We start from the raw sequence: 19,437 nt of genomic DNA, 5'->3' as shown, positions 1-19,437 counted from the left end.
TCTGCCCCAAGCTTGTAGCGTTGCCTAGGGTTGTTGTGGCCGATGTGCAGAATCCAGCACTTGGTCTTGTTGAACCTCATCCCACTGGCTTCAGCCCAGAGATCCAGTCTGTCCAGATCCCTCTGTAGTGCCTTGCTATCCCCAGGCAGAGCAACACTTCCTGCCAGCTTGGTGTTGTCTGCAAACTTACTGAAGGTGCTCTCAATGCCCTCATCCAGGTCATCAAGAAAGATATTGAAAAGGACAGGCCTCAGCACCGACCCCTGGGGAACACCACTCGTGATCGGTCACCAGCTGGATTTAATTCCATTCACCACCACTCTCTGGGCCCGGGCCTCCAGCCAGCTCCTTACCCAGAAAAGGGTGTACCTGTCCAAGCCATGGGCTGCCAGCTTCTCCAGGAGAATACAGTGGGAGACAGTGTCAAAGGCTTTGCTGAAGTCTAGGTAGACCACATCAACAGCCTTTCCCTCATCCACCAGGCGGGTCACTCGATCATAGAAGGAGATCAGGTTGGTCAAGCAGGACCTGCCCTTCACAAACCCATGCTGGCTGGGCCTGATCCCCTGGATGTCCCACAAATGCCGCGTGATCTCCCTCAGGACAATCTGCTCCATAACTTTCCCTGGCACCGAGGTCAGGCTGACAGGCCTGTAGTTCCCCTGTAGCTAGTACGTTATGGATCAGGAACCAGATGCTCTGAGGAAAATGCAGGAAAACAGACTTATAATCGGTCTTCAGCTGAGATTCAGCATGAAAATCAGGCATGGCTCGGGTCAGGATTTCCCGCCTGGACAGCCCCTCAATTGCTGGAAGCGAGGCAGGAAGGAGGCGAGGCGCTGCCCTCGGCGTGAGTGGACAAAACGCCCGCTCAGGGCTGTGTTACACCCGCTGAGCGCTGCGCTACGGCCGATCAGAGCGTAGAAGCGCCGCGCGCCCCAACGACTGCAACGGCCGTAACGGCTCCGCGTGCTCGAGCGCGCTCACGTGACGGCGCGGGGCAGCCCGCCCCAGGAGGCTGGTTGGTTGGTTGGGCCGCTCTGCTCCGCTGAGGGCGGGCTGTGCCGCGCCGCACCGAGCACGGCGCTGCGGGTGGTGGCGGTTGTCACTTCCCCTCGCGCTTCCCTCTCAGGTGAGACGCGCGAGCCCGGTTGCTCTCCCGCGGGGTAGGCGGGCAGGTACGTGCCGCGCTCGGGTGCGCCCAGGGGGCTCGGGGGAGGTCGGGCGGCGGCTGTGCTGCGCTGGAGCCCGGGAATGAGGCGGGAGCCGCTGCGGGGGAAGGAGCGGTTGAGGCGGGTGAGGGGCTGCCCGGCGGCGGGGAGAGCGCCGCGGCCCCAGGCGGGGGCAGGGCCCGAGGGGAGCGGCACCTGCCCGGCCGCACCGCCGGTCCCGCGCCCTTCCCTCGCAGCGCTCCTCTCTTCTCAGCGTGCCGGCGGTCCCGCTGCCGCGCTGCCGGTCTACTAAATACTGTTATAGGTATTTTTTTTACGTTATTTCACTGGGCGAGCACGGTGTCAGTAGTGCACTGGGGCGTTTCATGGTCCGTCTGATCTGACTTTCATTTGTTCGTGAAGGGGGCTTCGCTGTGGCCGCTTCCCTGGTTTTGAAAACTTGATGGGCAAAGTTTAAATCTGCTCCCGTTTTCCTCTCTGAATATCGATCTGGCACATTTACTGCAAAAACTAAACTTTCTTCTCAAATAGATTCTCTGGGCACTTTGTGAATGGACTTTGTTTGAAAAGCCATTTACTGAATTAACGTAGCATGCACAGAGATAACAGGAGTTGACGTACCAGAGAAATAGCATCTATCGCGTGAGCAAAAATTGAATGTTCCTGCCCCTGGGTTCCTTTTTAATCTTAAATTGTTAATGGATCTGTGCATTACACAAACAAAATTTGGAGTGGGTACAGAGTGCAAACGTGTGGGGAAGCAGATCCCCAGTAAGCAAGTAAGAGGAGCTGGTTGTGCAGGTCAGCCCCGGAAGGTGCAGCAGGAGGACCACCACTGGGGGAGCAGTGTGGGCTGCACCCCCCAGTAATTCTACAGCTCTCTAAAGAGGAATGAGAAAAGGGCAATGCTTTCTCCAACTGGGGAGTGTAGGAAATTAGAGCTTCAGCATGCTGAATGCTTATGCTTTTGTTGAGCGCTTATTTGACCGAGTCGCTGCAGATGCTGCTCATGAAGCATGTTAGTGGCATTGATGGTACCCCATTTTAGAGCCTGCCTGCCAAGTTGTGTAAAAGTATTTAGATCACACGTGATCAGTTACTTCATCTCAAAGGAGACCTTGGGTAAAGACATATTTGTAAAAACTGATGTAGGAAAGGTGAAACATTCACATTGTACCAGGGTTCTGGAGCTTTAAAGGCTTGAAGATGTGTTCGGATAAAATGTTGGCTTAGGTATCAATGGGAAGTAAGATTTCTGGTGTCTGTTCAACCATGTAATGTACAGTAAGCGAGGTGTGTCATAGCAGAGATTGTAACAGCGAACTGAGGTTCTGCTCTTTGTTGTGTGTGAACTCTTTCCATACTGGCAATCTTAAAGGCAAAAGTTTGAAGTGTATTAAAGCAGAAACATCGTATTTATAAGCTGTTATTTTTCTTGCACATAATGTCTTCATGCTTGGTGAAGAGATTTCAGGCAGATGTACTGAAAATATTTGATGTTATAGAAACACGAAGTAAATAGAAGTGACAGGCTGATGGAAATAAGCTTTTATGTAGTTTGAGAGGATAAAGTTCTGCAGTATTGTTTGTTTGGTAATAATCTTTTTAAAAATAAAAATTGGAGAAGAAAAAGAGGTTGTATCAGCATAAGCTACTGAACAACCCAAAGGTGCAACTGAGAGCATTCAAGGAGTAAATTTGACTGAATTCTCCGTGAGTTTTCTCCGGTGTCATTAGGGAAATGACTCCTCTGCAGCAGAAGAGGCACTGGCCCTGAGGATCCATCCAGGGAGCCTAGCGTTCCACATGGTCTCATTTGTGTTCCTGTTGGGCCTGGCTTGTGCTGCAGCTGTATTGCCTGCCAGCCCTCTGCAACAGCCTCCTGCTCCTTTGCTTCCCAACAGTTTAATGAAAATTCACCACCTTAGAGAAGTAGACAATAAAGGTACATCCCTCACTGAATTTTTGTTTGTTCCAGCTGGCTTTATTTTCCCTCAATTCATGATGTCTGTACTGCAGGCAGCAACATAGCGATCCTGCAACACCTATGTATTGTGTGAGCATCAGTCCAGGTGGCAGCCTGCTTCCTGCCTGAGTGAGGAGCACATTAGGTAGAGAAGGAACTACACTGGCACAGTCAGAATGGATGCTCTGTAGCGCAGAAGTGCAGGGTAAGAGATGCTTCAATCCAGGTCTCTTCAGCTGTGAGCTCCTTAAGACTCAGATAAGGAAGTTTAAATGCATGATTTAGCTGCTCTATTTCTGTGATAGTGATCTGCCCCCACTACCATGATAGCAAAGATCTTTGCTAAGTTAGAGGTGTAATTAGGAAACATAGTGCTAATTAAGAGAACTTTTCTTTTATGGCTTCAGCTACCCTCAAAACCAGAAAGTAGAAGTAAGATTAAGGGGCGAGGGGAGGGAGACCAGAATCTTTTTTCTTTTCTTTTTTTCAAGTGAAGTGGAACTTTCAGTCTTTTCCATAGTAATGACGAAAATCAGGTTTAACTACATTCTGTCCATACACAATTAAAAAAATCTTCCAGCAGTCTGGAGAGTCTCACTGTGGCCTTTAACAGGACAGCGGTGTAAATAATTAATGATTTCTGAAGAAGAATTATGAATGAGCTAGTGGAAAAGCTTTGCATGTCTGCTTGAAAGTGAGGAAGATCTTAATTATCATTGGAGGCAGTAACTGTGGATTTTAATGAGAGCAAAGCGGAGAAACACTGGTTGAGATGCCTGAGATCTCAGTGAAATGAAAAGAGAGGGAGCTGTGAGTTTACGATCAGATGCATCAAATTCTTTTTTTAATAGAGATGTTGTGAAAAAATGCGCAAATAACTTTGAATCTGGCATCAGTACTTAGAAACAAAACAGTTATGAATGTTGCAGTATCACATGAATAGGTATTTAAACAGTTTGACAGTCCTTGTGTGCTAATGTCACTCTTTTGTTCATTATTTGCTATTTGTTCCATTGTGGGATAAGGCTGTGATTGCTAGGGTTGACATGTGGATGCTGTTCGGGCCTGCCCTAGTGGAAGTCAGGGTGAAGACAATAGATAACATGCTGAGAAGATTCTTAACAATCATAGCTGCATGAAACAGCGCTAAGACTAACGTGGTCTTAGTAACTAAAATACTTAGGGCTGACTTGCAAAGATACTCCTTCTAGGGCAGTAGAAGTACTTTTGGAAGGATATAAAGATCGTGCCCTTGATGCTAGTGTAAGTGTGGAATCAGGTGGTGCCTCATTTTCTGTGCTTGCTCCCACTGTTTTCTTGTGCAGGGTAGTATCTACAGAAGGTGGGAATTTCTGTGGGAAGCTGATTCCAGCCCTGAATTCAACTCTGATTATTTTCATAAGGAGGAAAGCTAAGCAGGCCACTCCTCTCTTTAGCTGAAGAATCTGCATTTTACTTCTGCTTTTCAAGCTAGCACAGAACCTTTAAAGCTGCTTGGCTCATTGAGCTTTGCTTTCAGGGTAGCATCAGGGGTAAAATCCTACCTTAGGTTGCTCCTACCTTAGGTTCTTGGAAAACCTCAACATTGCTCCTGCATGAGAACCTCAGCACAATAATGCAGATATTTACCACCCAACATAACACTTCTCTAATTAATTTCCTTTGAGACTAAAGGTAGAAGCGATAAAAAAAAATCAGGCTACTGCTTCATATTTAAGACAATCTTGTTACCTTGTGGAAGGTGGTAACAGGAAGGCAGTCAGTCTGTTAGCTGACCTATGAAGAACCTGATACAGCAGTGTTTGGTTCTAATGCATAGAGTCCTTTTTATATCTACATCTGGAAGAAAACTATTAAAAAAAAAGCTTGTTTTTGAAACAGAGGTCTATCAATTGCCAGGTACGCTCAAAATCTTATCTGTACCCATGATTTCTGCAATGCAGTGGAGTGAAAAGTTTGTGTTCTAGTGCAGATACTCAGTTTACCTACGTTTGAAACTTTGAATGGCTGTTTTGTTGACTAAGTGATCTTGCTTTACCATATAAAATATGATGTCTTTGGTATTGTATTTTTTACAACTATAGGTTGAAAACTGTAAAATTGATGGTCTTTCATTTTCTCTCTCTACTTTTCCCTTCAGGAGAGCCACAGTAAAAGACATGAAATATCTTCAGTGGAATTCTGATCCTGATCAAGCAGTTAAAAATGGATATGAATATTATTTTCTCTAGTGAGGTAAGTATTCTTAAAAAGAAACTAAAGAAAAACTGATTCCCTTTGCTTAGTATTGCTGTCACCGCTGTTGTTCTGTCCAGCTGCTTTTGTTCACGTGTTTTCAAGTTATAACACCTGTAACTTTGAGAACTTTGCATAAAAAGTATTAACTGAGAAGTCCTAGGATTAATCCTTTCGCTTACAGGATTACTGAACTTCATTCTGATATGCCCCTAGATAAAAAACAAGTGTATAAGGGATCTGTGTTGTTCCAGAATTGGTGTAATGGGCAGCTTCAACACACAGTAGCATTTGACCTAACATCCAGATTTTTGACAAAGCATCGGGGAAATAGAAGCTGCTAAGTCAAATTTTTAATAATGAATACTTACCCAGAGTAACTGCAGACAGAGGTAATGAATGAAATCCTAAGGTGAAGAAAGAGTTTATCACTTTTATATATTTTTAAATGCAATCAGTCATCCCTCCTTTCTGGCTTGTGCAGTCTGGATATAGGTTGGGCTGTTGGTAGCCTGAATTACAGACACATATTAATAACACTTTTGCCAAATTGCATACCCAGCTTCTTCTGTGCTGAGCTAGATCTCTGCTGTTTCCTAAAGAAGAATAAGTGAAAAAACCAAACATCCCCTGAATTTAGGATCAAAGGAAAATTCAGGTTGTAAGGAACCTTGAGATGTCACGTAGTCCAACCTCCTGCTCAAGTTTTCCAGTAGTCAGTGAAATCCAAACTAAAAAGGCCAGTGAATTAAAATGAATGTTGTATGTTCAAAAACAGTAAGAAAAAAATGAATTTGTATTTTGCCTTATGTATCAAATGTACATTATAATAATGCAGATAGGAACATAACATGCTACTAAGATTTGTTGAAGGGAAAATATTTTAAAGGATTACAAAATGTGAATGTAATTTTTTTTCTGAACGAAGAAAACAATAAATCTCTGATGTATTCATTTCTTGTAGTCACATATGAAGCTTCTAGAGATCATCTAACACAAAGAAATGCTGCAAATATTTTTGAGAATGCGTTCCCTGCTAGACTGACCCCTTTCCCCCCCCCCCCAGACATCTCTAAGGAATCTATTTATTTACTTTCTCATGTAACCAAATTGCTTTCTCATAATAAAGGGAAAGGAAGTGAACACTTTTCTTATCCTGATATGTTTCTGAAACATTTCCTCTGAAGTATAAATATTTGTTCATGGGAAAACATAGTGACAATGTGAATGAAAATAAGCATATTATCAGGAAGCAATCTCTCCCCCCGTCTCTCAAAATAAACAAACCCAGTGCTCTTCCTCACCTTCCCCTCCCACACCCGCTCCATCCACCCTTGCAAATCCATACTACAAAACAGAATGTTTAGTGAGCCCTTGAAATAGCTACTTAAGTGTATTGGCCAGTGAGGGTCATCCACAGAAGGGGTTAATATTGTCAGGAGGAATAGAGTTCAGCATTTGAAGCTTGTTAGGAGATTTATTGAAGGGAAGAAACATGTCCTCGTTTACTTTGGATTTCTGCTTATCTTAACATGCTTTGAATTGATCCCTCAAAACTGGTAATTGGATAGCTTTAATAGTTGCATTAGTAATTTGATGAGCCCCCTCCAGCACATCATCAATAACAAACATATATAGTGAACAAAAATAGAATCATAGGCGGTGCAGTTCCTGAAAGCCAGTGTATAATATTACATGTATGCAAGTTGTGATGTTATTATTTAATATACAATAAGAGAGATTTCAGCATCATGGATGTATTAGCACAAAATGGCACATCCAGGAACTCCAGTATTGCCCTACCCTCATTCCCAGTGTCAAGTTGCGCTTGCCACTTCTTGAAAGAACTTAATCTGCAGGCGTGTACAGAAATTAGCTTACATATATCACATATGTGACTCAGAAAAATGCTACATCTGTGGAAGACACGTATGCGTAGAATTATTCGCTCCTTAATATCCCAGTCACAACTTATTTGCTTGGGGGCTTCTGTGCCACTTGAGGAATTACAAGACAACTAGTAGTAAACTTAGCTCTCTGGCTAAAGAAGCTACTGCTGTCTCAGAGATTACTTTCTCCAGAGTCAGTAAACTAAAATGGGTATGTATGTTACTGCACACAGTAATGCAGACTCCAGCAATTTAATTTGGTTGCCAATTCAGGTTGATAAAAACCATGCTCTGCGCAAAACCAACAGAGAGGCGTATGTGCATGTGACACAGTAACCAGCAGTGGAACTAAATGTAGAATAGGTAATATCAAATCCTAATATTACTTGAACCAGTTCTTCCCAGTGATCGCTTGTGACTAGAGAATGTGAACATTAGGGAACTGCTGCATGGTTTTTGCTAGCGTGTAGAGGGAAGAGGCAGTGTTGCTGTGTTTGTAGCTTTTAGTCCCAAGAATTAAGTTTACATTCTCTAGCGGTGTTTTTGAGACTGTTGAAATCCTGTACAATGCACATTTCTAATTTCTGTGCTTTCATAAAGAATGACTAATTCTCATAGTACTTATGCAGAACCAGGAAACAATTACCTGTTATTATTAGGTGGGAAACCAGGAAAGAAATGCTGTAGTACTGAAAGCATCCATTAATCCAGGGCACTTAAATTTCTTGTGCTGGGTACCTTGTTATTTAAGTGGTGATATATATAAACAACGTTGTTACTCCAGAGCATCCAGTTGCCAACTGGAATTATCTGTCTCCCACTTCCAGAAGCAAGGCTTTTGCACTCTCCAGATGAGGGTTACCGGCAATAAAAACATGCTGAGCATGATAGCAATACTTGAGTTTTAGTTACTTGCTTGTTTTCACTGCTTTATCAACAACAAGAAGGACCTGGGCTCAGAAATGGACAAGTATTCCAGTAATTGTTCTGAGCAGTAGTACCATTTAGACATGAAACAGTACGTGGTGGCTCTCTTGACTGTGTATTTTAGTTCATGATTTACAGCTATTGCTTAATGCTTTTTAAATGTGGCTTTCTTTCAGATGCATGTTTTTCACTATTCATGCGTGCTTAGACATATTTGTGGATTCTTGATCGCTAAATAAGGAGTATTTCTACAAATAATTTCCACTAAGGGAAATTGTGGAACAGGCTTTGAGGTGATGCAGCTGGTTCCATTAGAATTTCTTCAGGTTTGAGTCAGATTCCTTTAATCCTCTTTTCCTTGTGTGCTTGCAACAGAGGTTGCCATTGGTAATTCCGTAATTAAGGAACTGGTAACGTTTCTCTTAGAGTAATAATGTATTTTTGCTGTTGTTTTGAATTTCAACTAGATACCTAGCATGAAGAATGGGTATTTTGTTATTAACAACATTTTAAATTGTAATGATGGAAAAATGTTTATCTCCTGTAACAGATATTGTTTGACAAATAATTTGTACTTTTTCCCTACCTAAAGATTTTCGAGACAAGTTGGAGGAGGCATTCACTGGCAACTTCTAAAATGCTATGAACTGCACTTTGCTGTAGCACTTTAGCCAATAGGTATGGGCATACATAAGCTTAATAACTCTGTTATTCTTCTCTTCCACTCTTACTAGGAAAAAGAACTCTTGTCCTAACTCAGAAAATAGTATAAAATGTTCTCTAAAAATAAAAAACCTACATGCCTCGCTGCCTTGTTTAAAAAAGAAAAATGCGTCTGTGAAAGAGTTCAAGACGTCTGGTTAATATAACTTCCAAGAAGTGAGTGCACAGTAAATTTCAAGGCAGTGGAGCGCTTTTGACTTCATTAGAGCTTCCCAAGTGCTGGATTAAGTTAAAAACCTAACTAAAACAGTCAGCATTAGTTTTAATTTGTACAGTATTAAATTCTGACACTGGCATATTTAAATACGGTGGTTATCCGTTTGTGTATGCATAATTGGAAAATGATGGCTTTTTCTTCATGTTTTACAAATCACACAATATACACAGTAACTTGAAACCTTTAAGCTCTTCTTTTACCTAACTTGTTTTTCAAATGTGTAACAGTGATTGTTTGACAGCTCCTGGAGGTAGCGTATGCAATTTTTACAGAGTGCATGGAAGATATGTATAACAAGGGTATGCTTTCACAGGTGGTGGCTTTTAATCTGTAAATAAGGAAGAAAATCTTTTAAGATAACTATTCCTGGTAAAAACAGTTTGGAAAAGACTTCTCAGATAGCCTGCAGGGAAGCATGCAAACCATCATTTACTGCTTCTGAGGCTTTTTCCTCAAGATATGACAGTGGATCTCTTCAGTGCATTTCTCTGCAAATCCTGGAGTTACTGTTATCCTTCTGCTACACAATTTTCTTAAAACTTATATAAAATGTTTCAAAGGGAGAACAATGTCAGCCAGGAACAGCCCCAGTAAACTTTCTGCATGTGATCGAAGGTCTTGACTCATTAGGGAAGTAAAAACTGTGGCAGCTAGATTTGTTTAGGCATATTGAAGTAAACTACTAAAACAGATGAGCAGTGTTTGGGCAGTGTAAACCTTGTGTTGATATAATCTAGGCTAATTATTGAATTTAAGTTTGTTTTGCAGAAATACAGTCTTTATGTGGGAGTCTGTGCCTAGCATAATTATAATTACATGATTTAGTTAATTAATAAACTGGTGCAGATAGCTGCAAGAGACAAAAGGTTTTACATTCCCAGCAAAGTTTTCCTCTTTAAAAATAATGAATGTTTCAGAAGCAGAAGATGTAGAGAAAGTAACACTGAATTTGGATCTTGAATTACAAAAGCCATGTGCACAATCGTACTAGTCAAAATAATTGAAGAATTTTACTGTAATCTTAGAAAAAATGTAATCTAAAGTAATACATTCTTTGAACAGCCTAGTGAAAAAACAGCGAAGTGATAGGTGTTTTATTCAGCACTGTTTTGTTTTAGCTACTTGATGGCTTTCTGCTTTATTCCAGGACCTGCATGTTGCAACTAATTCTGCAGATTGTTTTTGTTTTGAACTACCACCTAAACTGAAGCCTACAGGGGTCAAGTGGAAAGTTTTACTCATCACTTTCAGTAGGATTAATATAGCTACCTATAGAACAGAGATGCAAGAGTAAATCATATTTAACAAGGCTGTTTCAAAGATTAATGGTGGTGAAATTAAGCTGCCCTTGATTCTACTATTTAATTCAGCTCTTTTGTTTTCCAGCCTGGAAAGAACAGAATATGGCTTTTGGATGCTGTTGTTATAATGTAAGCAGCAATTCAAAGTCCTATACTAGTCTTCGACTACTGGGAAAAGGAGAGAAAATATGCTTCCACTCTCTTCCTCCTGCCACCTCTAACCTACACTTTCCCATTCCTGTAACTAGATATCTTTGTTCAAGATTTGCCTATGTGATCTCTTTATAGTATAAACAGCTTGGAGCAGCAATTGCATGTAGGTGCAGAGTTTTCTATTTATATATTGTTCTGTAGAAGTGGCAGTCTTTGAACAATATTTCAGCTTTTAAAATTTGATCTGCATTTTGTATCCTTCTACTTACAAAGCTACTAGACTTTTAATACATTAGGTGACTTTCACAGGCCTCAAAAGGCAGGCAGAACATTTATAACACTTTAGAGAATGAGAGAAGATCTATTTATGTCTGGCTTTTAAAGCCCAATAGCTCAGATCAAGAGGGAGAAGCAAAGACAGTGTTTGCCATTGAAAGCCTCTTATTATAGTTCCCAGCTATCACTTGCTGTTTAAAACTCAGTACTCAGAAGTGCATTTTGACTGATCTGTATAGAAAAGAGACTGAAACCAACAGCCAGCCAGAAGGTCAGACAGAAAATTTTCCCCAGCTGACTGTTTGCTATGACTTATTTCATTCCCCAAAGATGTTCTTACTGTTCCATTAACATCTGACTGGATAGCAGAAAGGTTACGATGAATTTTTAACAGTTATGCAGATATTAGCACTACAGGTGAGATAAATGGATAATGTAGTACCAACATGAAATAATTTTTTCAAGGTGAGGATTTGCTCCTAGGGTTAGTCTTTCATATATGTGTGAATGTTTTCTTATTGAGGCAGCAATAAAGAGTTCTTCTGGACTGAAAGATGTGTTTCTGACACGTTCCTACCTTGTGAAGGAAGGCAGTAGCTATGGACAAAATTCTCAAGATTTGAGAATTCTTGCATTAGTTAAGCTTTCACTGCTGTATTAGCATTTGTTTTGTTAGTGAGCATTATATTTTATAATGCTCCTGTAACACAATGGAAAGTGCAGTAATGACATCAGAATAGCAAGGTCCTAGACTGTAGCAAGCAAGGATTTGCTCAAATGCAAGAGCCATAGGTACAAAAATAAAAGAAAGACACTGCTTACCTCCAGAAGCCCTCAGGTACACAGGGATCTCCAGCAAGATACCCTTGTCTTCACTGCCAACCCTTAAATAAGGTCTTGGAAGGGGTGGATCCTGGCTCCAGCCCTTCCAGTCACTCAGCTGCATTGCTTGCACCTGAGCTCCCCTGGGTTGGCCCTGCCTTCCCACCAGGTTCTCAGTCACTGGTTCAGGCCGTGACTTAGCATTTCCGCTACGTGCTCCAATATTGTCACGCAGAGCAAACCATTGATTTTAAAGATGAGCCTCCTCTACTTCAGAAAACCCCTTAAATACTGGAAATAGTTGATAAACCTGGCATACTCTGGGTGGTTGGAAAAGTCTTATGACACCTCAATGTAACCATATTTCTAGTTTTCTTCCCTTGTGGAAGAAATCCTCCTGCTAGTCAGTTTTTCTCATTTAGTTTTGGTTTGGAGCTGTATATATACTGATTAAATCTTTCTTACAATGTTGTAATTTTCAGGATCTAGAAGCAGGGAATATAACCAAAGCAAGCTGTTGCAAACATTCTACCTTTACAAAAATAATCCCCTATTTAATACAAAACTGAGCTATGCAGCAAATACTTAATATTGCCTTGTCCTCTTTGGGTTGTGAATTCAGTGAGCTGTAGCTCTTCCGCTTCTTCCCTTGGGAGACGATTATATAAGCAATCAGCTGTTCCTCTTGCTGTCCTTCTTATTAAGATTAAATTTTGTTTTGCTTAATTCTATCTTGGTAGACCTAACTTTGCAAACTGGGACGACTCATGTGAATCCACCCCTTTTAAAGACCAGACTGTGAAGCCTGTGCAGAAGAGAAGTGCAGTTTTAAAGGCAGTAATAGAGTTTTGCATGGTTTTATGAGCAGAACTGACACTTACCTGAGTCAGCAGAGCACTCTTCTAGAAATTAAGGCTTAGCCACATTCTGGGCTGAGCTGGGAAGAGCATAGCAAGGAGGTCAATGAAGTGATTATTCCCTTCATCTCAGGAACTTGTGAAGCTGCAGCTGAAGTAATTTAGTTAGGAGCCTGAAAAGCAAGATGTACGTGGAGAGACTGAAGGAACTATGTTTATCTGGAGGAGAAGAAGAGAAGGCTAAGAGGTGCTTAGTACCTTCAGGTATCTATCAAAGGGCTATTGGGAAACAAGTAGACTCTTCTCAAAGCTCCACAGTAAAAGGACTATGTAAAATATGTGCGTATATTAAGCATTTTTTCTCTCTCCAACAGGGAAAAAGAATGTAGAAATGCAATTCACACAGCAATCAATTGTTGCTATATCTCATTTATAGAATGGCTCAATAAAATTTCATGCATTACAGGCTTCTAAAGGATTAATGGTCTTGCACTGTGTTTAGCATTCATTGAATTAATGAAAAAAAAAGTAAATGCATGATAGTCTGTGTTAGAGTGTCTGTAATGCATACAGTGAACATACCATTGTATACATAACATCTCCATCTCTGAGAACTGCAGCAGAATTGGGTGGGTACTGTGAAAAGGGATGCAGCTGACCTATTTGATTTGCTTTATGTCACAATTGGCTGAGAACAGATGCTGAGATCACTAGGTAGAAGTACCTCATCTCAAACTCTTAAATTCTGTCCTTTTTAGACAAAAAAAAAATCACATTGCTAAAGTACTGCAAATATACAGTAGTTTTGAAAAGAAAGACGGTTGTGAATGCAAATGCATTTGGCATGGGAATAGTATAGTTCTGAATGCAAACCCATTAATACAAAAAAATATATTGACAGGAAATGACTTGAATTTTAATTCAATTTGAATTTTAATTCAATACACATTTATGTAGTTTTTCCAGTGTATTTTTTCTCTTTATGATTTTTTTATGGATAAAATCTAATGGAGTATATACCAATCCATTACAAAAGTAGTTAGAAGTGATTTTGATGTAGCCACATAATTAAAGCCTCTAAGCCTAATTGTGGGGAAAAAGTAGGCTTCAATGATGGGAGCTGGGTAATTCTGGTATTCTAATTCACATACTGCCAGTTCGCTGAGACTATATATCCCACATACGGACTTTGCCATCCTCCCATTGTAGTTGATGCACCGTGTCTCCTTATTTTGGTTGTACGTCATTCATTCATGTTCTTTTTTATTGTTGAAGGCAGGTTTTGTAGATTGTACCTTCTGTCCCTGCGAGACTACCAGATGCAACGTACAGTCCATACCCATACAGGATAATTTAGCTTACTCCATTTTACCGAATCCATTGTAAAATTAATATTTATTTTGGCTAACAGCTTTTTAATCTCAGCATGCTCTTAAGAGCTTTTCTCATACTAAGTGCCCCAGCATTCAGGAGTAAAGGAGAGAGAACTCCAGTTTATCCTATGCTACTGACTTTGATTCTTGCACTGCCTCAGGCTGCCTCTATGATGTCAGATCTGCTTTAGAATGGTAGAGTCATTCAGATTGGAAAAGACCTCTAAGATCATCCAGTCCAACTGTCCATCTTCCACCAATGTTGCCCACTAAGCCGTGTCCCTAAGTGCCACATCTACCCTTTCCTTAAACACCTCCAGGGACGATGACTCCACCACCTCTCTGAGCAGCCTATGCCAATGCCTGACCATTCTTTCGGAGAAGAAATTCTTCCTAATATCCTGGCACAACTTAAGGCCATTCCCTCTTGTCTTATCATTATCATTATCTGGGAGCAAAGTCAAAACCGGTCCTGGAATGCTTACACATCTAATTGAGTAAAGTTTTAATGCTCATACATTTTTTAATGCTTATGCTAACTCAGGAGGAACGCCTGGAGTTTATTGCTGTCCTTTCTTGTATCAAAGCCTAGAAACTGCCAGTTGCTGTACACTCTATTAGAGATGCATTCCAGCCACTTCTGAACGTACATCACTCAAGTTTATGGTCAGTACTCCACTGTTCATTTAAATGTTTAGAAAAATGTAAATACTGTTGATTATGTGATGTTAGGATTATAAGACATGTCCTGGGTTATTTGTTTTATACTTTATTGGAGAAGATGCAATCTGAATTCTATAAGAAGTCATACATTTGTGATGGGGAAGCCCTGAATGGTAAAAGTTGCTTTAGATGGTCATTAACGTGGAAACTCCTTAGTAGCTTGCAGCTATTTCCACAGCTGCATAAGCCTTCAGGCTTTGGATACCCTTTGATGAGACAGAAAAAAAAAAGGGAAACTTCAGACCTTTCCTTGAGCCCATCAAAAGCAAAGCCCTAAGCCTAACTCCGCCCCCCCCCTCCCCCCACTTTAACCACATAACTAATCTCTGTCATTGCTGGATTCTGTTATTTTTACTGTTGTGCACTAAAACTAACACTTTCTCCCTTGTCCTGCCCTCTTCCTTTATGCCTGTAGGACAACTCTGTACGATGCTTGCAAGCAGAGATAATATTATTTTTATTGCAGTCTGGACACTTCTTGAGTCATTATTAGAACAAGTCTGGTTGCTTTGCAGCAGTTTTCTCCCAGGTGACGCTAACTTACCTGTTGGAACCGCAACAAGATTCTCTCTGCAGTAGTGGCAGACTGGGTGTCTTTAACAGAGACATGGGTTATAACTTTGTGATTTGTCTTCAGAAAGTGTTTGGACTGTAAAACAAAAGTGACCATACAGAATTAAGGCTTGGCATACTGAAAGAGCAAGATTAATACCCTCTGTATCACTCAGCCATTTTTTATCATCCTGCTTTGCCCCAGCCCCTAAGTTACGTGGGATGAACCTGGCCCTTATTGTTTCCCGAAATGTTGTGTGTTCTGGAAATGAGTGAATACAGAGGGTTTTTTGTTCTTACAGAGAATGAAAAGTTTTAAAAAACCTCAGTAGAAAAAAAGCTGCTCATGCAGAGCATGAAATTTAAAAAAAAAAAAAAAAAAAAGTAATTCTTAATATTTGCAATGACAGGAATTGTTCTCCTGCACCTAATTGCCTCTGGTGATATTGCAAACTGTAATTTTTCTGGACGTAGCTGTGCTCAACTGAAAAGTGTTGCGGTCTGACCTGGCTAATGTGAGTTTGGCTTCTGGGTATTTAAAAAATGGTTCACTGTAAGCAAAATGCAGTCGGATATCATTATTCTATTACTGGTACTGGTCACTGTTACTTGAAGGAGGTGCTCCTTAAACAACTTTATATCTTTTTTTCCAAACAGTGACTGTTATTGCTATAAGACTGTGCACTGTGAGTTCAGCCTGCTGTAAGAGAACAATTTCATTTCAAGTCACTGATGCGTCAGAAGAGTTCCCTTAGCCACAGCAGTGGTGCCCGTTCCCTTCCCCGTGCTGAAGGGTTAGTTGCATTTTATTGACATCGAGCGGTAAGAAGAGTCTGAGAGCAGCATTTCTAGCAGGCAGCCTGCTCTGGATTTGAGCTCTTTTCCCACGTACAGCGCTTTGGCCATTTCTACCAGATAGAAAACTCCCAGGGCAGAAGTGTCAGCTCAGAGAAGGTGTTTTTGTGGTTTAATTTTATGTCTGTTTCATATACTAATGAAAAAGGACAGAAGTCATTTAAAAACGAAATGCCTGTATGGGGCATCGTGCACCCCATTTAGGGGGCCATCCAGTGAGGCCTTCAAGACCTTTGCGCTGTGTACGTGTGTGGTGTTTGCGGAGTGTGTGTACATGTGTGTACATGCGTGGACATGTGTGCACATCCCTTCCTTTCTCTGGGGCTGTAGGTGCGTGCGGACCTCCGCAGGCGGCAGAGCAGGGCGCGGCTCTCAGCTGGCTGCTCGCACGCCGGGCGCTGGCGCAGGACCGGCTCACACCGCCGCCGCCGCCCCCTTTACGCGCGGCCCCGGTTTCATGAATGAAATCCAATCGCCGCGCTATAAATAGAGCGCGGGGCCGCAGACGTCACAGCGCGCGCGGCTCCCGCCGGCCCCGTCGCCGCCCGAGTCAGCGCCGCGGGCCGGGCGGGCGCAGCGCCGCCGGCGGTATGCCGCCTCCCTGCCGAGTCGGGCCGGCGCCCGGCCTCGCCCCCTCGCTCTAAGGAGCGGCGGGAAGGGGCGCGGCGGCTGCTGCCGCCCCCGTCCCGTGTCCCGCCGGGGGGCCGGTCCCGCTGCACGAGCCCCGGCTCCTGGCTGCCGGGCATCCCGCTCTCCCGGGTAGGTCCCGCGTCGCCCGGGCGCGATCGGACTGCGGACGCGGGGCCGGGTAGGGCTGGTGCCGCGGCTGGCGGCACCCCGCGCGGTCCCTGTCCCTGCAGGTGCGCTCTCTCCTCCCCCGAGGTGAGAGAGGGCTGAGTCCTTGATGAAGCTGATCTCTCTGGCTTCCTCTTCCAGAGAGGCCACAAGGTGCGAGACAAAAATAGATGATGCGTGTGAGAAGCAGAAACCTCCTGATGCTTGGCACTTCTGAGTGTCATTTATTAAAAACCTGAAGGTTTGGAAAGATTTCTTTCTCCCTCTTTATTTCCCCCTTCTTTTCTCCTGCTTTGTCTGTGGAGTCTGTTGTGGGTTGCTGTGACAACAGCAGTGACTGCTGCGGGGGGCTCGCGGCACACAGATTATCAGGTGTCTGTCGGCTTGGACCCATCTGAGGACTATGGAAGGGGGCTGCAAAGGAAAACGGGAGGAGACGTTGATTTGTTAAGTCAACCTGCAGTGGATATTGTGTCATCCAATACCTAGGGCGAAAGGAAGTCAGTCGCTGAAGGACTGAGTCGGACTAGTGAGAGAGCTCGGGGTTGCCTTCTGCTGGTCAAAGCACTACACAGGCTGCTAAAGTCATCGATATTCTTGTTTAACAGTGGTAGTAACAATTTTAAAAAGCCCTTGAAGCTCTACATATGGTCACAGTGAGAGCAAGGAAGTGATGCCAGAATATTCTCAATGACTTTGTTCATCCTCAGTTTGTGTACTATTTCAGGACACGCAGCTGACTCAAAGCCAAATATTCAGCTTGAGCTGTAAGAGAAGCTGGGGTAGAAATTAGTTTGTTCAGTGTGTTCAAGGGGAGTTATTAAGCCAGCACTATTTCTAGGCAAAAATTAAGTGTGTAGAGAGGAAAACACCGTCGTTATGACCTACAGACATTGTTGCTGTATGGCTGTTCAGTGTAAGTAGCAACTAAATGGGATATATCTGTATACAGGCTATACTTCAGGGTTGGACATCACGGTATCTGTAAACAGAGTGGCTCAATTTAATAGTTTTCCGAGGCCCTCTCTCGTTAGGTTACATTTTTCTTTTATTCACCTTGGATTTGTATGCCTGATGTTATGTATCAGGTCTGTGATGTATCCATTCACAGGAAAAATAACTTGATGAGCTGAATATTTACACTAGGACTCTTTATCTAAGAGACATTTTACTTACAGAGCGTAAGATCTGGGACATGCTCAGATGTGTAGGAGTATTTTTATCCAAGAAGAAATAAACAACAGTTTTAACTCTGGACAGCTTTCTAAATCTCCTTCCCTTTTAAAACTCCCAAGCTTCACAAATACTGTAGAGTATTATACTGAGAGGAAGAGCTGATCGTTTGACCAGTAAATCCCAGTGTTTGACTCTTTGCTAATAGATTTTGTTCTCTGGAAAAATCCTTAAGTCCTGCATCCAGATGTTGCTCTGTGCTGAAGGAGCTGAAAGGACAGAGAAGCCTTGAATTAGGAAAGCAAAGGAGCAACAGGTGTTTGGCGTGTCCTTCCCTTGCTCCCACCTTTTCTGCTGGAAGAGTACACAAATGCTGTAGAGCGTATGTACTTTGGACTCTCTCCCAACCAGAGCACATTAGAGGGGGGAAAAGGAAGGCAGAACAGTCATTGCTGCACACAGCAGTTATAGCACTCACAGCAAGGCATCACTGAGACTGAAGCTAGTCAGATCAGTGTGAAAGCATCCTTGGGTCATTCGTTAGGTTTACCTAAAAAAGCTCAAAACCTTGTGCTAAGAGTGGGTGATGGTACAGTGTGCGAGCTGGAATTGGTGCAGGCTGGGTTACATGTGGTGATAGTTGTACCCTTTCTTACTAGGGGTAGGTTTGTGAAATTAAACTGTGGATTCCCTTTGGTTCCCTTCTAATACCATTGTCTGTCTTCTTTCCTGTCCTCTCTGTCTGACGTAAAAGACACAATATGGCATTTTTATCTTCTTTACGAAAAAAAAAAGGCATATGAGTCTCTGTACTGCGCTAGATGTTACAAGTAAACTTCACACTTGCTTCCATCACGGTTCAGTGAGTTTCATGGGATTTGCATTTGAGATGTAAATTCAGAACTTGAGCCAGGATCTGAAAGTGGTATTTATCTGAAAGTCTCCTATCTGGAAGAATTTACTTTTCTAATCGGTGGTTAGGTGGAGAGAAAGTGAAAGAGAGAGTGTCATCTAGAGATTTCATTCACCTTTTATAGTTTCCTTGTAGCAATCACATGAGAGAGTGAATAAAATCACAAAAAATATCTTTCCAAAATATCACTGATTAACAAAACATATGAGAAATGCCACCTAAAGTTCAAGGAATGAGAGCACGATTCTCTTTTGGAAGGAAAAAATCACAGGAAGTGAGTTCTTGTACAGCTTCCTGTGGTAGAAAGTCACCAGCATCTCTGGAATATTTTTCTTTGTAGTTCTAGCAAAACATGATAAATACTTCCCCATAGAAATGTACAAAAGTTGGGAGAATGTCTCTCTTTCGAGTTAGTTATTTTGTTGTTTTTCCCCCTTCTTCCCTGTTGGGAGCACTGCTCAGATTAACATAACAAAGAGAGCATACAGTGTCAGCACCTGTCTTTATAATGTGTA

At 42.2% G+C, this 19,437-nt stretch overlaps 1 protein-coding gene across 5 annotated transcripts in view; it reads left to right on the top strand.

The window, feature by feature from the left end:
* The window catches only part of RHOBTB1 (Rho related BTB domain containing 1), a 48,867-nt gene continuing 30,420 nt past the window's right edge, over positions 991-19,437 (top strand). For 2 of the 5 annotated variants that reach the window (XM_021398872.1, XM_021398867.1), the window contains exons 1-2: positions 1,002-1,178; positions 5,279-5,373. The gene's annotated coding sequence lies outside the window, so the exon portion shown is untranslated. Of the gene's footprint in view, positions 1,179-2,944; positions 3,118-3,191; positions 3,344-5,278; positions 5,374-16,616; positions 16,801-19,437 lie in introns of those variants that run through there. The other 3 variants (XM_021398870.1, XM_021398869.1, XM_021398871.1) reach the window with 3 other exon arrangements.

This window comes from Numida meleagris, chromosome 5 (genome assembly GCF_002078875.1).
Source record: "Numida meleagris isolate 19003 breed g44 Domestic line chromosome 5, NumMel1.0, whole genome shotgun sequence".
Taxonomy (NCBI): Eukaryota; Metazoa; Chordata; class Aves; order Galliformes; family Numididae; genus Numida; species Numida meleagris.
This window is presented reverse-complemented; position numbering and strand designations above follow the sequence as displayed.